The 20,832-nt window shown below is 40.4% G+C and overlaps 1 pseudogene across 1 annotated transcript in view; it reads left to right on the top strand.

The window, feature by feature from the left end:
- LOC149560554 (ribonuclease J-like) overlaps positions 1-20,832 on the top strand; it is a 314,963-nt pseudogene that overhangs the window by 215,833 nt on the left and 78,298 nt on the right. The gene's annotated exons all lie outside the window — the stretch shown is intronic.

Genomic DNA, 20,832 nt, shown 5'->3' with positions numbered 1-20,832 from the left:
TTGTCAGGGAAAAAAACTATTGGAAAACAACTTTAAAGAATTTATCTTAGGCTCAGTGCCAAGAAAGCTCACTGGTTCGGACTTGCAAGCTAAGGCGTAATTCTTTAGGGCAATATACAAAGGACTTGCAGACTCAGATGCATTGCCCAAGGGAGATACAAAACTGTTAAGGACTCATTGTCTTCTAGTAAGATACATGAACAATATGAATTAAGAGGAACAAACCTTCAACATACTACCTCTAGCAACACTCCAAGCAAAAAGTCATCCTTGAATCCTTGTCTCAAGCAACCAACTTTGTAATATTCCATGCTAACTGTAGCTTGGTGAAACAATAATTTTCCTTGCTTATTTAGTTGTTTGACATTTCGTCAAACATTTGGAAAGCAAGCTCAATGCAATTGGAATGCTGTTGAATGAACAAAGATATTTTGTACATGGAGTTTGTTTCTTGAATCTTTAGGCAAACTAATTATAAAAATATTCGACGGGAATGAAAGTGTTGAAAATACATCAACAATCTACTCCAGTATATTCAATTCAGAAATGATCATTTGTTGTTGCCAAACACATTATGATGGTCCTGGATGTCGACTAAATAACTAGCAGCCCATTCTGAAATGAAAATTCAATTGCCATTTTATTCATATAACATTAACAGTCTCATACAAGAATCTCAATTAAGAATGTGAAATCTGAATCTCCCAGCTATGGCCGGCTTGCAGCAGGTACTCGATCAAGCATCAATGCTCATGAAATGCTAAAACAGTGCCAAAGAAATCAGGGGTCTGCATATGCCAGAATTGCACAGCAGGCTAATTTAATCAGGACACCTGCCAGTGCTCATAGTGCCGACCTAATGCCTCAGTTTGAACTCGCCCAGATGTGGAATGATACACGCCAGCAACAGAAAATCTTGCATGGGTTTGTAGCAGGTAAATTGGCTGACTGGAATCAGAAAAGAAACTCTGGCACCAAGCTTCAGGAAGACAGAACCAACTTTGAGAATATATACTACAAACACACTGGCAATGTGGCATCCAGTAAACCTTCTGATTTGCACATTATAATTGAGATAGTAATACTCAATTCACCATTCTTGGATTGCCTCGATGCAGGTAAAATAAATGCCAATACTGCTAGCTTCAGATTTGTTCATAACCACAGAATTTAGCTGACCATGAATTCTCACAACTTTTGATTAATTCATGCAGAACTGGAATAACTCCAATACCCAATAGTCTTCCTAGCCACAAAAGAAATAGTAATGGAAGACAATATTCAATTTCAAGAATCTAATTCACAATACCTCAAACTTTAATTGATTTCCTCCAAGCAACAAGAATGCAGAAATGGAAGACTCAAAACTCCAGACCCTTATACCTCAGCAATGGCAATAAAAAATCAGAACCTCAGAAACGTAACCAAGACAACAAAAGCATATAAGATAATTGGATGCCTTTCTCATCAAATGGGCTCATATTTATAACCCCCATAGGCACAAAGTTTCCCAAATGCAACTTCGCTTAGGAAACTTCACCAATACAACATCATTTTATAACATTATTATAATAGAGTGCTATTATAATAATGAATCTTTAATAAATAATTAATAAATATGATCCTGTGCAATAAATAGCTCCATCCGATGCAAGTGATGACCAACTGGGAATGCCACCATCTACACTACCAAATATGGCAACTGCCTGAATTTGACTTAATAAAAATAGTAAGTCCATATCTAAAACTACAAAACCACCCTATTGGTTGACGAGGGTCACTATAATGACTTGACTCAATCCAGTGTAGGAGCTTGTCAAAAATGGGGACATTACAGTCCTCCCTCTCTAAGATTGCTTGTCCCCAAGCAATCCCAGAGCCAAAAATGTATACCACAATCCACCTAGATCCCAATGCTTAAATTGTGCAATATCTTTGACGCACACAACTGGCTCTTGTAGCACATGCACCCAAATAACGGATATCAATGACATAATCATGTGAAAACTGATTGAAGGTGCTGATGGTGGAAACGACTCATCAAAACTCAACCCAATTGAAATACCAACTCTGTCAACACTTCACTCTTCACCGAATTGAAACACACACCCAACTGCACTGTGGAGATCATAATAGTCATAGGTCCTAAATGACTATCATCAATTCCCACCTCTAATAAATTGTTTTGGGTGTGTTGATGCTACGAGTGGTCTAACTTGCAACTGTCGATCCCATCTAAAAAAGATGATGCTAACCCATCCCATAATGAATGGTATGAAACTGGAGCCAACCCAGATCAATGTAAAGCCAAATCCTCTATCCGTGGGTAAGAAGAGAAGTGATAAGCACTCCTCACAGTGTAATGCTGATAAAAATTCCCAATCTCTATCAAGGGCTCATTAGTATCAAATTGGGAATCAGGAGATGATTCCAATCTATGACTTCGAACTACTAGTTGGGAAGGATCTTGGGCAACCCTCTCAGCAAACCTAACCACAAAATCCCTGTTGGGAAGCATTGTAGCCAAGGTCTCTACAATATTCCCCACCAATCACTATATAACACAAGAGCCCAGGATGAGAGTACCCTCAAATACTTTGTATGAATCTTCTTGCAAATCCAAACTCTCAAGTTAATACTCCATGAACGACTCAATGCAGTAGAAATTATGTGGAAGTGACAACGTGCTCGCGCGTGACCCACATATGATCCCTATGAAAACGTGGCATTGCCAATTGTCCAATGCTACTAACTGTATGAGATGAAGAAATAGATTTTTTTCTAGTGGAAAGAAGCAAATCACCACGAAAGATCATCTCCTTTGATGCTCTCCCCTCTTCTGTACCTACTGCACCCATAACCTGGACAAATGTAACTTCCACATCATCACATCCCTCATCCCCAACCGTTGAAGCAAACTCACCACCAACCACCTCAATATGTAGTTAAACTAGTTCTAGGGCTGGTGTTGACTGTAATCTCTCCAACTCCACAGTGAGCTCTTCCAAATGCAACTGTGACTCCTGGAGAGCCAAATGAAGAGTCCAGAGTAACCTCAACCTCTTGGGTGAGCTCAACCACCTCTTTCTACAACAATGTCTTATAACAAGTGCTAGAATAACTATGCTTTAAAATCTTGACAGCCTCTCGAAGCGCATGAAGCTCTACTAGGGAAATACTACTATCACCACGCTCATCTGACATAGGAGCACCCCTACCAAATGCTGCCAACATTTGACGAATAACATCATAATGCTGCAGAGTTGAAAGCATATCACTATGGGTCACCTTCAACTGACTAGTGACATGATGTCTCTGTAATCCCTGAATCCCATATAAGTTCACTGCTTCACTAACTGCACTATGATAGGAAACTAAATAAAAAATGCTCACCACAAGATCACTAATGTCATGTGCACTCCAGTCCTCGCACACATGTGTTCTCACCAACTTCTCATCCAAAGAAGTGGAAGCCCTCACATTATCGAACTCCTCATGTGTCTTAGCTTCCATGTCAATAGTAAGGTCCTATAAACACCAATCCTAGGATCCATCCAAAACCCCCTCAAAGTCATTACCTAATTTCTAGCAAGGAACACCAAACCTGCTGCAACTTGTAGCATCCTCACATGGATCATCAGAGGTGTCCTTATTAGTTGTATCCACATCTCCTTACTAAACTCCCACTGTTGTCACTTGACTTTGCATACATGACTCAATGTAATGCTATGAATCCACAATGCTAGAGCCTAAACCAACATTTGCTGATTCTTTTGTAGCACCCAATCGCTAATGTCATAGTTGGATACTCTCATCTGTCTCACCTGAGAAAAAATGCTGCCTCCTACTTTGAAGCAACAGTACAACAATTGTCATATAAATCAATGCTCACCCTCTCTGCACAGTCTCCTATAGCAACTACCTCCTCAAAAGAGTTTGAACACTCATTGGTAATGACTGCATCATCTGTCTCCACACTATCTGCATCAACAACTTTGGAGGCCTCAACCTACTGAAGCCCAGTGCCACTGACCACCGATGACACTAACACATCCACGTGTTTAAGTTCATATCAACACTGCAGATAGGACTAGTGGCTGCCATACTAACCACAGGTTCATCATCATGAATGCTTGTCCGAGAAAACTTAAGCCTTCTTCCTTGCATCCTTGTTGTTGGTCTACTAAAAGGAGAAACCATGTATCTTGCTGCTCTATCTAGCATCATTGGATCCGACTGCTTCACCTCGAATCTTCTTTTATGAAGCTTAAGTCTCTCCATACTCTCCCTCAAAGCATTTATTTTATGTTGTTTCCCATATTGCTCTGCCAACTCTGGGAACTACTAGGCCTCTTGTATCTATCCATAGCTAGTAAACATGAGAGTGCTGGCCACTCCAAATACCACAACAAATCTGAAATAATAATGAATTTCCTACCCCATAGGATGGTAGGAAACTACTCTGATACCACTGTAATATCCCCTGCTAGCTCTAGCTTGATCCTTGCTTATTTAGTTGTTTGACATTTCGCCAAATTTTTGGGAAGCAAGCTCAATGCAATTGTAATGCTATTGAATGAACAAAGATATTTTGTGCTTGGAGTTTGTTTCTTGAATCTTTAGGGAAACTAATTAAAAAAATATTTGATGGGAATGATAGTGTTGAAAATACATCAACAATCTACTCCGGTATATTCAATTTAGATATGATCATTTGTTTTTTCCAAACACATTATGATAGTCCTAGACATTGAATAAATAACTAGCAGCCAGTTCTGAGACAAAAATTCAAATGCCATTTTATTGATATAACATTAACAGTCTCATACAAGAGTCTTAATTAAGAATGTGAAACCTGAATCTCCCAGCTATGGCCAGCTTGCAACAAGTACTCGACCAAGCATCAATGCCCATGAAATGCTAAAATAGTGCCAAAAAAATCAGTGGTCTGCTTATACCAAAATCGCATAGCAGGGCAATTTGATCAGGACATCCACTAATGCTCGTAGTGCTATCCTAATGCCTTAGTTTGAACATGCCCAAATGTGGAATGATACACGCCAGGGACAACAAATCTTGTGTGGGTTTGTAGCAAGTAAATTGGCCGCTTGGAATTAGAAAATAAACTCTAGAGCCAAGCTTCAAGAAGACATAACTACCTTTCAGAATATATACTCCAAATGCGTTGGCAATCTTGTATCCACTAAAACATTATGATTTGCAGATTATAATTGAGATATTAATACTTAATTCACCAATCTTGGATTGCTTCAATGCAGGTAAAATAATTGCCAACAAAACTAGCTTCAGATTTGTTCATGTAATAACCCCAACAGGTTATAACTCCTTCAAACACCAAAAATCTTTATACTTCAGTTGTTTGACATTTGGACAAACACTTTGCAAGCAAACTCTGATACCACTGTAATGGTCCTGCTCAATTCCGACCTTAAAATGCTGATTGAAGGCTTGAAGAATTTTGTCAAACACTTTGCATACAAGGGGTCATATGACTGATATAACTTTTCAGATTGCTGCAATGACTCTTGTTTTGATTTGCATCAAAGAGAATGCTTGCAAAAAGACTCCAGATTGTCTAAACAATGACCTAATATGAATGTGCAACTAATTTTGGCAATATTCAATACATATATGTGACTTAAACTACTTGCAAAATGCAGCTACAACAATTAGTAATTATGACAAATACTTTGGATGCAACCTAGGATGGCATTAATGCACTTACAACCAAGTGGCATTAATATAAACACTTAGTATGCAAAATTATAACATTATTTATGCCGAAAAAAGAACTTATAGCCAATTGACATTTTGTCAAACAATTGGCATGCAAACTAATAAGCTGATTATCAAACTCTAGGTTTCCAATATAAATAGTCTAAAAATTACAATGCTCTTTCAATTGCAAAATCCTAGGCTTCCTTTGATACCAATAATGCCAAATGGCAAACAAAGACAAGTACAATGTAAAATAATGAAGTGCTGAAGCTATATTTTGTTCTCAGTTGAAAACTTACATTTCTCAGAAAATATGCCAAATGAGAAGTGAAGAACTTGATTGTGGATGGCTTTTTTTCCAATCTGCTTTTTCCACTTGCTTTTTCCGGATTTGCTTTTTTCTGTTTTGCTTTTTCAAACTGTTTTTTCGGATTGCTTTTTTCGGAGCTACTTTTTTGGACTGTTTTTTTTTTCGGTTTTGCTTTTTTGGCCTGCTTTTTTCGGACTGCTTTTTTTTCGGTTTTGCTTTTTCAGCTTGCTTTTTTCGGACTGCTTTTTCAGCCTGCGGACTTGCTAGAAATGACCTACAATAATTTTGGCCTTGCTAAAATTGCCTCCTAAAATGCTGAAATGCTGAAAATGGCCTTAGGCCCAATGATGCCCTAACTGAAGTGACTGAAGTATCACCTCCAATTGTGCAACCCTTCAGAAGATATTTCACTTCCTCAGTTATGCTAATCCAAGGGAGTTTTCGTTTCCAAAGATCAATTGACTATCTGAAACCACTTGGCTCCACGATAGACTATGTGACTGAATCACAATTTGATGTCAAGAGAAAAATAAACAATTGGATGATTAGAATGAAGCCCGGGGTGCCTATTTATTCTTTTTCTCCACTTTCTCCAGAAACTTCTAGAACATTATTTTATTTATCTATTAAGTGACTTTATAAAATATTTTATAATTCAAGTCACTTTATTAAATTAATTAAATATAAAGTTACCTTTTAATATTTATTTATTTGATAACTTTATAAATAATTAACTTAATACCACTTATTTATTTAATTAAAATAATTAATTAGTCATCCTCATAAAATATTCATTATTTTGGACAACCTAATTAATTAAATTAATTAAATCAAATTGCCTCTAAAATGGGGACATGACAGTCCGCCCTTCCAGAAATTGCTTGTCCCCAAGCAATGGCTGAACAGTAAACCAATCAATCCGCCTGGATCCCAAATGTAGTCATGAACTATACTACTGTCAATTAACATAGGCTCCTGCAATATCGTCTGCCATATATCCAAGAGGAATTCATAATCAAACTGACAATTACAGCTCAACCAAACTCCAAAATCACAACTGCCACTGTTAGAAACCCACGAGACATAATCTCTTAGAACATCAAAACCCAAGTAAAGTGGACAAATCAAACTGCCAACACAGGAAGGACCATCAACGCATCCCACTGGCCTATACGGAATATACAATCCAACTTTGTAACAATGGTGAACGCTCCCGAATGAAACTGTACCAAGTATGGAGAATCCACACACTGTACAACTCCTGCAGTCAACACAACTCTAAAATCATCGGCCACTGTCTCATAACCATAACTCCCATGCACCGCTGATGGTGAAAAGAGATCACAAGATAAACAGCAAGAAATGGAACCCAAACCAAAGTTGTCATGAACAAGTGATACAACCCACTGTGACTGATCACCAGCTAAGTCAGGAGATGTCATAGCCAAAAGAGTAGAATCAATAACAACAACCGCTGAAGCATCACTCCCAAACTCTTGCTCTAAGTCATGTATTATCAAGTTGTCAACCGCAGAACCTATCGCCATGTTATGCCCATCAAAACTCTCATCCTGAGGCGTCAAACCGTCCCATAACTGATGACGAGCACTAGGAACCAAAGTACATCTCTGTATCATCATTTCATCAACATGGTCATCAAAGGTAAATTGATGAGCATACCTCATAGTGTAATGCTGATAGAATGCGCCAATCTCAGTCAGTGGCTCAGACTGCAATCCAGATGAAACTAACTGCAATCGATCACTAACCAAGTTGCAACTGACTACTACCTTCGAAGACATCGCCAAGGGAGTAGTATTACTAGCAGGAACCATGCCAACTGCCGGCTCACCAATATCACACATGATCTTTGATACAACATCTCTAGTCTTTGTGCCATCAGTACTAGAGGCCACCACTATGTCAGGCATACCACAACAATCTGCTACAATACCCAACTCAACTGAACCTGACTCTAGTGGGAATGAACCCGATATGCCAATGTTAGTATCAAGGATGGATGCATCCCCATCTCCACTGTCTTTGACAATCTCGACCATGGACATCCTCGGATCACCAAACACCACAGCTTGTGACTGTACAGAATCTGGTAAAGACTGCAGTCACTCTAACTCCATGGTCACCTTAGCCAAATGAAATTGTGACTCCTCGAAAGCCAACTGTGTACTCTCAAGAATCTCAGAAGTCACCTCGAGCTGCTGAGTAAGCTCACTCACCTCATCTTCCTTGGCCAATAATGCATTGTATGCTGTGCTCCTCCACTCCATAAGATAATCTCTGTCGGCTACGAATTGCATATAATTCTGTCTTAGAATCCGAATAGCCTCCCATAAAGAGTGGATCTCTATCAAGGAAAGATAACTGCCTCCCTGCTCATCACTAGTAGGAGAACCCCATCCATAAACTGCTAACAACTGACGAGCACCATCAAAATGCTGGCAAGCAATAGCAATGTCTCGTTCACTAACTCCCAACTGACTAGACACATGATGGCACTGGCTAGACTGTCTCCTATAAACCTCCTCTGACACACTGTCTAAAGGAGTATCCTCAAAGTTACTGGTCTCTAGAGTATTGCCAACCATATCCTGCGAATCAACTCCAAAGCTCATGTCAACATACGGAGTATCAAAATCTGTAGCACTGCTATCCAACTCCTCTGTACCAAAAGAAATTGCCAAGGAAACTAAGTCTTCAAAATTGCCTACTGCATCCTCCTGGATGTCATCAATGCCAATATGATCCTGGGACTCATCTGTACACACTGCCAAATATGAAAGATCATCAACACATTCCAGCAAGAATGGTCGATTGGATATATGAACAAAGCCCAACACTAGTGTATAAAAACTAATACTAACATCGGACAAGCTGTTGGCACAAGAAAAAACAACACCGTGCAATCTGCTAATCAAATCCATGATAGCACCCAAACAATCACTGCTACCAAAAAGTGTTAAAGATCTCCAGTCAACTGAATCCCAAACGTCAATATAACAATCTCGAGTCGATATCCGTAAACTAGAATTAGCTGGTAACTCAAGCAAACTCCTCACCTGAGTAATATGACCAATACCAACTAACTCCACGTACCTGTCTGACATTGTCCCTATATCCTGGATGTGAATGCAAGATGAACTCACAACATTATCAACGACCACATATGATTTACGTGCCGCAGAAAGCTGAGTATCAGGAGTGCAAGATGGAACTAAACTCAACTCCTTGCCATGCTTATCCCCATGTCTCTCCCAGTCCTGTAATGCCAATGGACTATTCACCAAAGAAGCTCGAGTGTCCTCAAGCTCGTGAGAAAGCTTGTAAACTTCCTCCTCCTTCCTCCTCAAGGCATCTGAATAGTCTCTGACAAGTCTAAGAAGATGGTCACGATCTGATAGAAGATGTAAATAACTCAACTTCATCGTTCCCATTCCTTCCCTAATCACCTGTAAGTCAACACAAGAAGACTTTGCCTGAACTCCCTTATGTCTACCCTGTAATTGAATCATCTAGATGTGGTCCTCTATCATATCTCGCATCCTGTCATGATGAGATAATGAAGTCACAATACTATCTTCGCTGACCTTGAGCTAGCTGGACAAATCATGTGAAGTACTACCAGCCTCAACCTCATGTGACAAAGCATCTAACTGTGAATGGTACTCTCTCTCAGCAAAGTCATGAATGCTCAATGTCTGCTCATCTCTACCAAGTATCTCACCATCATGCACAACAACATCCTCATAATCATCATCTGAACCTACTACGTTGTAGTCACTGCCTGTTGGAACTAAACCATCCCGAGTACCTGTGACATCACCCTCTGACAACCTGTATACAATTGTCTCAACTTGAGTATCAAGTTGACTGTTACTATCAATTTGCGTAATATTCATTCCCACTACCTTCTGAAGTATTGTGTGCCCAACATCTTCCTCCAAGCTAGTCTGATTTTTGTCCTCCCTAGATTCGGCTATATGCTGGTCAGCAACTGCTGCAAACTCCTTGTAGAGGTTTCTAGATACCTCACTTTTATAGACCTCTTGTTCCTCTTTCTCTTTGTTCTGTGATGTAGTCCTCTTAAACATGGAAACCATCAATTCATTCATCTTTTTCTGACTTTCATCCAACCTTTTCAAATTTTGTTTAAGCTTCTTCATATCCTTGTCCCACTGCTTCTGGGTACTTGAAGTAAACATGATTAACTAACTGATTCAATGTCCAATCTACCCAATAGGATGGCAGGTCAATAGCTCTGACCACTGTAATAACCCCAACAGGTTATAACTCCTTCAAACACCAAAAATCTTTATACTTCAGTTGTTTGACATTTTGACAAACACTTTGCAAGCAAACTCTGATACCACTGTAATGGTCTTGCTCAAATCTGACCTTAAAATGCTGATTGAAGGCTTGAAGAATTTTGTCAAACACTTTGCATACAAGGGGTCATATGACTGATATAACTTTTCAGATTGCTGCAATGACTCTTGTTTTGATTTGCATCAAAGAGAATGCTTACAAAAAGACTCTAGATTGTCTAAACAATGACCTAATATGAATGTGCAACTAATTTTGGCAATATTCAATACATATATGTGACTTAAACTACTTGCAAAATGCAGCTACAACAATTAGTAATTATGACAAATACTTTGGATGCAACCTAGGATGGCATTAATGCACTGACAACCAAGTGGCATTAATATAAACACTTAGTATGCAAAATTATAACATTATTTATGCCAAAAAAAGAACTTACAGCCAATTGACATTTTGTCAAACAATTGGCATGCAAACTAATAAGCTGATTATCAAACTCTAGGTTTGCAATATAAATAGTCTAAAAATTACAATGCTCTTTCAATTGCAAAATCTTAGCCTTCCTTTGATACCAATAATGCCAAATGGCAAACAAAGACAAGTACAATGTAAAATAATGAAGTGCTGAAGCTATATTTTGTACTCAGCCGAAAACTTAAATTTCTTAGAAAATATGCCAAATGAGAAGTGAAGAACTTGATTGTGGATGGCTGTAATATTTTCCTTCAATGCTGCCCCTTTTGCTTGCTTTTTTTTTCCGATCTGCTTTTTCCACTTGCTTTTTCCGGATTTTCTTTTTTTTGTTTTGCTTTTTCGAACTGCTTTTTCGAATTGCTTTTTTCGGAGCTGCTTTTTCGGACTGCTTTTTTTTTAGTTTTTTTTTTTCGGCCTGCTTTTTTCGGACTGCTTTTTTTTCGGTTTTGCTTTTTCGGCCTGCTTTTTTCGGACTGCTTTTTCAGCCTGCGGACTTGCTAGAAATGACCTACAATAATTTCGGCCCTGCTAAAATTGCCTCCTGAAATGCTGAAATGCTGAAAATGGCCTTAGGCCCAATGATGCCCTAGCTGAAGTGACTGAAGTATCACCTCCAATTGTGCAACCCTTCAGAAGATATTTCACTTCCTCAGTTATGCTAATCCAAGGGAGTTTTCGTTCCCAAAGATCAATTGACTATCTGAAACCACTTGGCTCCACGATAGACTATGTGACTGAATCACAATTTGATGTCAAGAGAGAAATAAACAACTGGATGATTAGAATGAAACTCGGGGTGCCTATTTATTCTTTTTCTCCACTTTCTCCAAAAACTTCTAAAACATTATTTTATTTTATCTATTAAGTGACTTTATAAAATATTTTATAATTCAAGTCACTTTATTAAATTAATTAAATATAAAGTTACCTTTTAATATTTATTTATTTGATAACATTATAAATAATTAACTTAATACCACTTATTTATTTAATTAAAATAATTAATTAGTCATCCTCATAAAATATTCATTATTTTGGACAACCTAATTAATTAAATTAATTAAATCAAATTGCCTCCAAAATGGGGACGTGACAGTTCATAGCCACAATTTAATTCACCATGTATTCTCACAACAACTTGTGATTAATTCATGAAGAACTGGAATAACTCTAATACCCAATAGTCTTTCTATACACAGAAGAAACAATAATGGAAGACAATATTAAATCTCAAGAATCTAATTCACAATAACTCTGTTTACCATAGGGTAAATAGATCAATGCATATAGACAATGAACAAGAACAAGAGGACTCCTTTTATTATTCAAATATTCCAAGAGATCACATAAAGCTTATGATGATTACAATGATTTCCCATGGTGTACATATACTGCTCCGAAGAACCTTCCCAAAGGGGTCCGTCGGCTACATAATGAATAATTGCCATCTACATTCTAATCTACCCATCGGCTACACAATATCTACTGACAACATCAACCTGTCGGCTACACAATATTTACTGACGACATCATCCCCCCAAAAGAAAAAGTCATCTCTGGACGATAATTACAAGATATCCGAGACAAATTAACAAACAAAATACATTAACTGACTAACTACAACAAGATATATTTGTTTCTGTGACATCACTTTCACATTCGTCCCATGTCTGCACCAAACTGGTCTCCAACCCACGTTGCATCTGTAGCCTCTGCTAACACAATACTATCTCCTTAGTCAAGCTGACCTTGATAGCCACCCAAGCCGCTTTTTCTTCCAACTCCTGGGTACACTTAGCCAAGTGTTGCTCTACTGCCTTCAACTGGATGATTAGCTTGTCTCGAGCTCTCTATGCATCCACCAAGATAGCTTCACGTCCAACACCTACTCCAAGTGTCTCAAAGCATAACATCCCTCTCGAAAGACTGTTCCAGTGTTCTATCCACCTCTGGTATGCAACCACTCCATGCCTCAGGTCTCATCAACTGGTCACACTTCTCATGACTGATAACTGAACCAATTGGGGGTCTAGGGGGCATTGCCCCCAGTGGGGTCGAGGGCAACGCCCTTGCGGGTTTTGGGGCCAAATTAGCACTCCCAAAGCCACACAAAAACTCCATGGAACACTCCATTTTCGTGATTTTCTTCCGATCCCACACTCTTTCTAGAAACCGCTTATGTTTCCTCCTTGTTTATGTCTTTCCCTTCTCCTCAGCATCATACATTATTCATTCTGAACATCTTTGAATTGTCGCCATTTTTTTTTGCTCCTTCCTCTACTTGTCTGTTGTTGTGCCTCTTTCATCTGTTCTATTTCTCTATCACTCCTAACTGTTAGGAACCTGTGTGTTCCTTCTGTTTATTTTGTTAGAGTAGTGTTGTTGGATGCGAGTCAGGCGAGACAAAGGGCTTTGTTATAATTGTGATGAGAAATGGTCTCGGGGCCATAGATGTGTTCAGCAAAAGCTCTATCTCTTGGATGTGGATTCTCCACCGGAACTGGAAGAATATGTAGATGCTCAGGAAACAGTGGATGATGAGGTTGAGCCTCACCAGCCTGAACCTCCTTCACCAGAAGCTCCACCAGAGATATCTGTCCATGCTTTGGCAGGAGTCACTACTCCACAAACCATGCGGGTCCAGGGTTTCTTCAAGAAGATCCCTCTTACTATACTCATTGATTCTGGTAGCACTCATAACTTCATTGATCCACGAATAGCCAAACAGGCTGATTGCTTTATCCATCCCTGCTCTAGCTTTGAAGTCATGATTGCCAATGGGGGCACTTTACCTTGTAAAGGGAAATGTCGCAATGTGCGTCTCTCTATTGGCGATTATAACATGCGCTCTGACATGTTTGCCTTACCCTTAGGTGGCTGTGATGTGGTTTTGGGTGCCCAATGGTTACGCACTCTTGGCCCCATTCTCTGGGATTTTGCTGAACTTTGGATGCAGTTTTCAGCCGAGGGGCACCAACACACTTTGAAAGGCTTACAACCAGGGTCTCTCAGCATCATCAGTTCACACCGTATGGAAAAACTTCTTAAGAAGAATTCACATGGTGTCATCGCTCAGCTCCATTCCATTCAGATGCAGCCATCAGCAGTCTCTAGCACTCCTGCCGATCTCCAACACATTTTGGACAAGTATTCTGGTGTATTTGCTGAACCTGTGGGATTACCTCCTTCTCGTCCAGAGGACCACCGTATTCAGCTCCTTCCTGGCAGTGTTCCGCCCAACATCAGGCCCTACCGCTACCCATTTCATCAGAAGACCGAAATCGAGATACTTGTCCGTGACTTACTGAAGCAAGGTATTATTCGCCCTAGTACCAGTTCCTTTTCTTCTCCAGTTCTGCTTGTTCGCAAAAAAATGGGTCATGGCGACTCTGCATTGATTTCCGAGCACTTAATCATCTCACTATAAAGGACAAGTTTCCCATTCCAGTTGTTGATGAACTTCTTGATGAACTTCATGGGGCTCATTTTTTCTCCAAGTTAGATCTTCGTTCTGGGTATCATCAAATTCGGGTTAATGAGGAGGATATACCTAAAACTGCCTTCCGCACACATGATGGTCACTATGAATTTTTAGTCATGCCCTTTGGCCTCACGAATGCTCCTTCAACATTTCAGGCAGTGATGAATAACATATTTCGACCATACCTCCGGAAATTCATTCTGGTCTTCTTTGATGATATCCTCATATATAGCAAAACTTGGGCTGAGCATCTCCATCATCTGGAGCTTGTCTTGCAACTTCTCTCTGATCATCAACTCTGTGCAAAACTATCTAAATGTGTGTTTGGCCAGGAGGAAGTGGAGTATCTCGGGCATATTGTTGCACACCATGGAGTGCGGGTGGATCCTACAAAAATAGATGCCATGAAAACTTGGCCGCATCCTAAAACTCTCAAGAGCCTTCGGGGTTTTTTGGGGTTGACTGGCTACTACCGCAAGTTTGTCAAAGATTACGGGAAAATTGCAGCACCATTGACAGCTCTGTTAAAAAAGGATGCCTTCTCCTGGACCCCTGTTGCTGAGACTGCATTTGAACAACTGAAACAGGCTATGTGCAGTACACCTGTTCTCGCGATGCCAGATTTTTCCAAACCCTTCACTATTGAGAGTGATGCTTGCGGCAATGGATTGGGTGTTGTTCTCCTGCAAGATGACCATCCTATTGCGTTCACTAGCAAAGCCCTCTCTGGTAAGAATCTAGCCCTCTCTACTTATGAAAAAGAAATGATGGCTATTTTGCATGCTGTACAGAAGTGGCGGCCATACCTCTTAGGGAGTCATTTTTGCATCAGAACCGATCACCAAAGTCTGAAATACTTCCTGGAACAACGGGTATCCTCTCCTACACAACAGAAATGGGTCAGCAAACTCATGGGGTATGATTATGAGATCACCTACAAGAAGGGTAAGGAGAATATTGTGGCAGATGCTCTTTCTCGCACATTTGATAATCAAGCTTCCCTTTCCGCTATTTCTATGCCCATTCCCAATTGGTTAGCGTCTGTTCAGCAGGGCTATGACAGTGACTCTTCTTTATCTCAAATCATTCACCAGCTAGCCAATAATCCTTCTGCTATACCACATTACTCTTGGGATGGTGCTTCTCTTCGATACAAGGGTCGGCTAGTGCTTCCTCAGAACCCAGCTCTACATCAGGCTATTTTTTATGAACTCCATGCTTCTCCTTCAGCAGGGCACTCAGGCTTCCTCAAAACTTATGAGCGAGCAAGGAGAAACTTCTTTTGGAAAGGGATGAAACAGACGATTCAACAGATGGTGGCTGAATGTGATACTTGCCAACGCCACAAGGGTGAAACGACCCTCCTTCCTGGCTTGCTCGAACCATTGCCCATCCCTACACAGATTTGGACTGATATTTCTATGGATTTCATTGAAGGGCTTCCTAAATCCGGTGGCAAGACAGTGATCTTGGTTGTGGTTGATCGTCTCTCGAAATATAGTCATTTTTGTGCCCTCAGCCACCCCTATACTGCCTCCTCTGTTGCACAAATCTTCATGGACCAGATATTTCGTCTTCATGGACTCCCTTCTTCCATTGTCTCTGATCGTGATGCAACTTTTACCAGTCATTTTTGGACTGAACTGTTTCAGAAAACTGGCACCAAACTGAAGATGAGTTCGGGCTATCACCCACAAACTGATGGTCAAACTGAAATTGTCAATAAATGCTTGGAAACTTATCTTCGTTGCTTCACTTCCGAACAGCAACATCAGTGGGCCAAGTGGCTCCCTTTAGCTGAATGGTGGTACAATACCTCTTACCACACTGCCTCTAAAATGACTCCATATGAAGCAGTCTATGGTCAGGCACCTCCAGTGCTCCTTCCCTACACTCCCAACAGCTCACCAGTCCAGGCAGTTGACATAGTTCTCCGCAGCAGGGATCAGATTCTTCGTACCTTACAGGATAATCTTCACATGGCCCGTAATCGGATGAAACAGCAAGCAGATCAACACCGTTCTGAGCGCTCATTTCAAGTTGGGGATATGGTTTTTCTTCGTCTACAGCCATACAAACAATCCTCCCTAAAGCTGAAAGGGCGTCATAAGCTGGCCCCAAAATTTTATGGGCCTTATAAGGTTCTGCAGAAGATTGGTTCAGTTGCTTATAAACTGGAACTTCCTCCTTCTTCCCGCATTCATCCAGTCTTTCATGTTTCTTGTCTAAAGAAAGTTCTGGGTACCACTGTCAGAGCACAAACTACTCTCCCTGAAATGGATACGGAAGGATCCATTATCCTGGAGCCGGTGGCAATCATTGACCAGCGCACTCGCCAGCTTCGCTCTCGCTCCATCTCTGAGGTCTTGATTTAGTGGCATGGCATGCAACCAGAGGATGCTACCTGGGAACCCCTTCTTCAGATTCAACAACAATTTCCACACCTTAAGCTTTGAGGACAAAGCTTTTTTCTAAGGGAGAGGGGATGTTAGGAACCTGTGTGTTCCTTCTGTTTATTTTGTTAGAGTAGTGTTGTTGGACGCATATGCTTTGTAAGTCGTCCCGTGAGTATATTTTATTATCCCACATGCATAGGTAGTATTACTTTTCTAGATCGTACTCAGTATATAAGAATAGGTTGAGGCCCTTGATGGGCACGGACGAATTTATTGTATTGAGCTTGCTCAAAGGAGGTTACCCCCTCGAAGTGGCCTGCGATCAGTAGATTCATTCTGAGTTCTGCTATCACTTTGTATTTTGTTATTTCGAGCATTCTCACGATATTGCTATAAGGAGGTTCATCACACTAACTACTTTGATGCTTTTGCCTTCGAAGCTGAAGATTAGTGCCGTCGCTACATCACCGCTAAAACTTCACACAAAACACCCCACAGAGATTAAATCACAGCCTGTGGAAGACTAAAGCACCTCCCATGGATATTGAAAACACCGTCCGCGGAAAAGTAAAGCACATCCCGCGGAGACTAAAGCACCTCCCATGGATATTGAAAACACTGTTCGTGGAAAAGTAAAGCATAGCCCACTGAGATCTAACACAGTTCGCGGAAATCTTCTTGCGAGGCACAAGTGCTTGCGGCCACGCATCCGCGGGAGACTTAGTTCCGACACTTTGTGTCTATGGCTACATGTCCACGAAACAGTCTGCGGAACACCCTGTCCATGGAACTTCTCTACGAAATTGTATTGCTTGCCACCGACACCTTTCCCTTATGTTGAGTCCTTACTGAATCACGACCATCCGAGACTCTCCTACCTAAATCTGTCCTCTTGTTGGCCGAATGCTCAGAGAACTGAGAATTGGATGAACCATTTGAAGAGATGGCATTGGATGTTGATTTGTACCCAAATTTACTAAAATTATGCCTACTTCCCCCCAACTGTGGAGGACATCTCAACATATTTATCTTTTGATCCGAATCTAGTACCTGTGGTACAACTTTCTTGAGAAAAACTCTTGCCTCCAACTTGGTTTGCACTTCTTAGAAAAGAAGTCTTCCACTTGTTTTGTGTAACTTCTGTGGCCCATTGTGCCTGTAGTTGTCGCTCATCTAGTTTATTTCCTTGCTGTCGGCATCTTTCTACTAATTTCTTGGCATGATGTATTTTTTTCTTTTTGCACAGTTCGTTCACCGTGTATTGAATAGTGGGATCTTTCTTTTTTCTGGGTTCGTACTGTATGTTCTTCCCCACAGCTTCAGCCATAACCGTTTTTCCTTCTTCCGCTTCTCTGTATTCCTTCGAACATTCATTTTCCTCTCCTTTTTCACCTTTGTCGACCCTTAACATATTTCAGCTTGGAAAGAGTTCGTAATCCTCCATCGCTCCAATCATAGGACTCCTTCCTTATTGGGTTCCAATCGCTGCTTTCCTTCATCCTCTTCTTCAGAATCAGATGATACAGCTTCTTCGCCCACCATTTGTGTATGTAAATCAATAGTGAATCGTCGTCCCCTGCTTTCCATTGATAGTGTATTCTTCTCCCAATCATGCTTAACATTTGCTTGCACGAGCCATCCTCGGCCTAGAATGGTGTCATATCCTTTCCTCTATAGCGGGATGACGTCGAAATCGAGTAGGAACGATCGTGTACCAGTTGTCACTGGTTGTGCCATTAGGACGCTGAGAGGTTTAATGCCATGTTGGTCTGTTGTTAGCAACTAGAATGTAGGTGGCCAAAACGTTGCTGTCCTAACCTCTTCCAGGTATCCTCCAGTAACACATTCATGCCGGACTCTCTGTCCACAGTTGTGTCTGTCAGAAACATTCTTAGAATTCTCATCTCGAGGACTGTCGAATGCCGTCCGGATGTAAGGGCTAGCAGCATTGGGTCCTTTAGACTTGCTCTACTTTCTTTCTCCTTTTCTTGTTCTTCTGGTAATTTAACAGTTGGAGCAATGTTTGTGAGTGCCGATTGGAGTTGAGGCATTTTGAGCAGCAGATCATTTATTTTGATGGGTACTTCAATTTGTAGTATCTGTTGTACGATTTTCTGTTCTGCGTAGTTCCTGGTCGAGGTACTTGTGGTGTCCCTCAAATGTGCTTTCTCCGCCTGTGCCGCTTTCTCAATCTCCGTTCGTGCTTCCTCCAATCTCTTCCTTTGTTCTGTCAGGTTGGGGTATAGTTTTCCTTGCTTCCGTGTGATTGCGAGAACCTCCTCTTCATCCATCCCAATGGCGATCAAATTCACTCATGACTTTGGGCACTTGGCATCCTCATGATCTCTAGGACCTCACCATTGGCATAACAACTTCAGTGTGTTTTCCGTTGTGCAGTCTCGGGCAAAGTGGCCCTACAAATTGCATGCACGACATTGTACCATCGGGTGGCCGTTCGCATTGTACTGAATTCTGCTGTGGTCCCCATTATTATTGTTGGCATTGTTGTTGTTTTGACTTCGCCTATTATTTTTGTACCCTCTCGACATGGCACCCTCGCTGTTGGTGTTTCCGCTCCCTCTTGCTGCGGAAGCCCCCTATGTGAGAAGTACTTGCTGAGGTCCTCTTGTTTTCAAGTTGAAAGGGCATTCTTTAAAGGAATGTCTCATAATTTGGCAGATCTCACAGAATTGGGTGTTCGGATAGGATTCTTTCGTGTGTCCTTCCATCTTACATTGTAATGACCCCTACCAATACGCCACTAAAAACCTCTAATGCTGAACTGAGAAATTTTGTCAAACACTTGGCATGCAACTAAGGACTACTACTGGAAGTAAATGCTGAACATAGGAAATTGCTCAAAATATTATGCCATTCATATATCGACAATGTGCAACAATGCCATACATATTTTTGAGCCAATAATATGATCATCAAACCCTAGATTGGCAATATAGATAATCTAAAAATTACAATACTCTTTCACTTGCAAAATCCTAGCCTTCCTTTGATTCCAATAATGCCAAATGGCAAACAAAGACAAGTGCTGAAGCTATATTCTGTACTCAACTGAAAACATGCATTTCTCAGAAAATATGCCAAATGCCAAATGAGAAGCGAAGAACCTGATTGTAGATGGTTGTAATAATTTTTACCAATGTTGAAGATGCCAACACCCAAGCCAAAGTCACCCCAAATCTGAAAATGTACTTCCCTGCAAATTTTCGAAAATGTCTAGGAGTTTTGAAAAATTTCTCAAAAATAAATCATGGCATTTTGGAACTCCAAAATGCATCTATCTTTATCTCTTCGACGATAGAAATCCAATGCAAAAATACCCAGAATAATATGCTGAGAAATGAAGAAGATATGAACAAAAATGTGGTTCCAAAGCCCTATCCTAGAATTCTGAAAATTGGATCAGACCTGTAGCAAAAACGAACCAGCAGCTATAAATCTTTTCTCCAGCACAATTAAGCCTTCTAAAGATGTCCTGCAATCAATCCATGACCAAAAATGAATAGTCCTCAGAAAATGCCCTCCTATAATTTCGGGTCTGCTGAAAAAACCCTCCTAAAATTTCGGATCTGCTAAAAATGGCTTCCTATAATTTCGGACCTGCTAAAAATAACCTATAATTTTGGCTTTGTTAAAAATGCCTCCTGAAATGCTGAAAATGGCCTTAGGCCCAATGATGCCCTAGCTGAAGTGGTTGTAGTATCACCCACAAATGTGCAACCCTTCAGAGGATATCTCACCCCCTTAGTTATGTGAATCCAAGGGAGACTCCATTCCCAAAGACCTAGTGACTATTTGAAACCACTTGGCTCCATAATAGACTATGTGACTGAATCACAATCTGATCTCAAGGGAGAAAACACAAATTGGATAATCAAATGCAAGACTCATAGGGTCTATTTATTCACTTTTCAGTAGCTTCCTCTAGAAGTCGCTTAAACATTCTAGAAGCATCTAAATATTCTTATGAAATAAAGTGCACTTTTATAAAATTATTATTTTATAATAAAAAGTGCATCTCAACATCAAATTATAAAATTGGGCCCGAATAAAGTAACTTTACTTTATAG

This window comes from Cupressus sempervirens, chromosome 4 (genome assembly GCF_028749045.1).
Source record: "Cupressus sempervirens isolate cs-2001-9-10 chromosome 4, ASM2874904v1, whole genome shotgun sequence".
Lineage (NCBI taxonomy): Eukaryota > Viridiplantae > Streptophyta > Pinopsida > Cupressales > Cupressaceae > Cupressus > Cupressus sempervirens.
This window is presented reverse-complemented; position numbering and strand designations above follow the sequence as displayed.